The sequence below is a fragment of the Mobula hypostoma genome, chromosome 17 (genome assembly GCF_963921235.1).
Source record: "Mobula hypostoma chromosome 17, sMobHyp1.1, whole genome shotgun sequence".
NCBI classification, from domain to species: Eukaryota; Metazoa; Chordata; class Chondrichthyes; order Myliobatiformes; family Myliobatidae; genus Mobula; species Mobula hypostoma.
In genome coordinates, this window is record NC_086113.1 from 19,119,136 (window position 1) to 19,122,949 (window position 3,814).

The following is a 3,814-nucleotide window of genomic DNA, read 5'->3' on the forward strand; positions in this document are numbered from 1 at the left end:
CCCTGCTGAAATCTGGAGGAAAACACACAGAGGATGCAGAGGGGGATCAAAAAGGCGAGGAAAGAGGACCAGGTCGAGACAACAGAGACTTATGGAGAAGAGGAGTTCTACATTTGGACTGCACGTGGTCATACCCGACCAAAACTTTTCCATGGAGGGCTTCCAGACCGTTCGGTCTGACCGGAAGTGCACTGAGAGCGGTAAGCATAAAGGAGTTGGGGGCTTACTGTTCTGGTTAACAACGGATGGTGCAATCCTGGTCATATTACGATCGAGGAACGTGTTTGTAGACCGGATATTGAACTTTTTGCTGTTGAACTCCGGCCATACTCCACCAAGTTACAACACTGGGCGCCATGGGAGGTTGTTCCTGCCGGTGGCCATCGAACTTTGCAGCTTCTCCCGTGCAGGGTCAGACACCCTGAGCCAATAGGCTGGTCCTGGACTTATTTCCATGCGGCATAGTTTGCATTTTGTTGTTTGATTGTTTGTGGTTTTTGTATTTCTATATTTATGCTCTATTCTTGGTTGATGCAGCTGTAATGAAACTCAATTTCCCTCGGGATCAATAAAGTATGTCTATATCTATGTCCATTCTGGAGGGATTGTATCCTATGTGGCTGGAACATCAGAACAAGACAGGGCAATAACTTTGATGAGGTTATACTACAGGCTTCCCAATAGACAGTGGAAAGTAGAAGACATATGCAGGCAAATTACAAAAGGGTGTAAAATCAAAAAGCCTGTTGTACTGGGGCATTTCTTTACAATATTGGGAGATAGACAGGATGAAACTGCTAAAATGCATCTAAGAGGTTTTTCCTAATCCAAATAGGGAGTGAGTGAAACTGGACTATTTCAGGGAGGGACAACATCTATAACCCCTGTAACTCCTTGAAATGCACAAAGAAACCTTCATTAGTCAGACCTTTGAAACTCAAGTCAAAGTGAATTTATTATTAAAGTACATATATGCTATTATATACTACCGTGAGCTTCTTTTTTATGAAAACACTTATAGGAAAATAAAGAAATACAATAGAATTTTTGAAAAAAATACACTGATGAACAACTGATGAACAAGTGTTAGTCCTGACGAAGGGTCTCGGCCTGAAACATCGACTGTACCTCTTCCTAGAGATGCTGCCTGGCCTGCTGCGTTCACCAGCAACTTTGATGTGTGTTGCTGATGAACAACTGATGTACAAAAGAAAATAAATTGTGCAAATAAAAAAGAATTAACACTGAGAACATGAATATAGGAGTTGAAAGTCATATTGCTTTGCTTTGGTCACATTTAGAGTATTGCATGCAACTCTGGTCACCCCATTACAGGAAAAATGTGGAGGCTTTGAAGAGGATGCAGAGGATCCAGTTGGCTGGACTAGAAGGTATTAGCTATAAGGAGAGGTTAGATTGTTTTTTCTGGAGCACCTGAATTTGAGAGGAGACCAAATAGAATTTTATAAAGTTACGGGTAGTGCCAATAGGGTAGATAGAGTGATAGAGATGTCAAATACTAGAAGAAATACACTGACTTCAAGGCAGGAGGTGGTGATTTTAAAGAAGAGTTTTTTTTTAAACACAGAGTGGTAGGGAGGCTGGAACACACTGATAAGGGGGGTAGTGGAAGCAAACACAACAGTGGCATTTAGAAAGACGTGAACATGCAGGAAGTTAAGCTATATGGATCATATTATAGGTTTAGTTGAAAATGGCATTATGGTTAGCACACACGTTGTGGGCCTTCCTGTGTTTGTATTAAATTCTACGTGAAATATAACACTGTTATATGTGAACAACAGGAATTCTGCAGATGCTGGAAATTCAAGCAACATACATCAAAGTTGCTGGTGAACGCAGCAGGCCAAGCAGCATCTATAGGAAGAGGCGCAGTCGACGTTTCAGGCCAAGACCCTTCGTCAGGACTAACTGAAGGAAGAGTGAGTAAGGGATTTGAAAGTTGGAGGGGGAGGGGGAGATGCAAAATGATAGGAGAAGACAGGAGGGGGAGGGATAGAGCCGAGAGCTGGACAGGTGATAGGCAAAAGGGGATACGAGAGGATCATGGGACAGGAGGTCCGGGAAGAAAGACGGGGGGGGGTGACCCAGAGGATGGGCAAGAGGTATATTCAGAGGGACAGAGGGAGAAAAAGGAGAGTGAGAGAAAGAACGTGTGCATAAAAATGAGTAACAACTGGGGTACGAGGGGGAGGTGGGGCCTAGCGGAAGTTAGAGAAGTCAATGTTCATGCCATCGGGTTGGAGGCTACCCAGACGGAATATAAGGTGTTGTTCCTCTAACCTGAGTGTGGCTTCATCTTTACAGTGGAGGAGGCCGTGGATAGACATGTCAGAATGGGAATGGGATGTGGAATTAAAATGTGTGGCCACTGGGAGATCCTGCTTTCTCTGGCGGACAGAGCGTAGATGTTCAGCAAAGCGGTCTTCCAGTCTGCGTCGGTTCTCACCAATATATAAAAGGCCACATCGGGAGCACCGGACGCAGTATATCACCCCAGTCGACTCACAGGTGAAGTGATGCCTCACCTGGAAGGACTGTTTGGGGCCCTGAATGGTGGTAAGGGAGAAAGTGTAAGGGCATGTGTAGCACTTGTTCCGCTTACACGGATAAGTGCCAGGAGGGAGATCAGTGGGGAGGGATGGGGGGGATGAATGGACAAGGGAGTTGTGTAGGGAGCGATCCCTGCGGAATGCGGGGGGGGGGAGGAAAACATGTGCTTAGTGGTGGGATCCCGTTGGAGGTGACGGAAGTTACGGAGAATAATATGTTGGACCCGGAGGCTGGTGGGGTGGTAGGTGAGGACCAGGGGAACCCTATTCCTAGTGGGGTGGTGGGAGGATGGAGTGAGAGCAGATGTACGTGAAATGGGGGAGATGCGTTTAAGAGCAGAGTTGATAGTGGAGGAAGGGAAGCCCCTTTCTTTAAAAAATGAAGACATCTCCCTCGTCCTAGAATGAAAAGCCTCATCCTGAGAGCAGATGCGGCGGAGACGGAGGAATTGCGAGAAGGGGATGGCGTTTTTGCAAGAGACAGGGTGAGAAGAGGAATAGTCCAGATAGCTGTGAGAGTCAGTAGGCTTATAGTAGTCATCAGTGGATAAGCTGTCTCCAGAGACAGAGACAGAAAGATCTAGAAAGGGGAGGGAGGTGTCGGAAATGGACCAGGTAAACTTGAGGGCAGGGTGAAAGTTGGAGGCAAAGTTAATAAAGTCAACAAGTTCTGCATGCGTGCAGGAAGCAGCGCCAATGCAGTCGTCGATGTAGCGAAGGAAAAGTGGGGGACAGATACCAGAATAGGCACGGAACATAGATTGTTCCACAAACCCAACAAAAAGGCAGGCATAGCTAGGACCCATACGGGTGCCCATAGCTACACCTTTAGTTTGGAGGAAATGGGAGGAGCAAAAGGAGAAATTATTAAGAGTAAGGACTAATTCCGCTAGACGGAGCAGAGTGGTGGTAGAGGGGAACTGATTAGGTCTGGAATCCAAAAAGAAGCGTAGAGCTTTGAGACCTTCCTGATGGGGGATGGAAGTATATATGGAAGTATATGTTATATGTGATCTCTGTAAATAAACACCATTATAAGGAATCACTCATCTTTAATCTCTGACTCACTAATCTCATCTTTTTCTCTTACTTTTCCCCTTTTCTCTTGCCTTCCCCCTTCCTGCCTATCTAGTCTTAAATCTCACTCACCACCCAACCTCCATCTGTCTCTCCCCCCTTTCTCAGCCACTATCCATCATCTTCACTACATTCACCCTTGCCCCCGCCCTCCCACCCTTGTC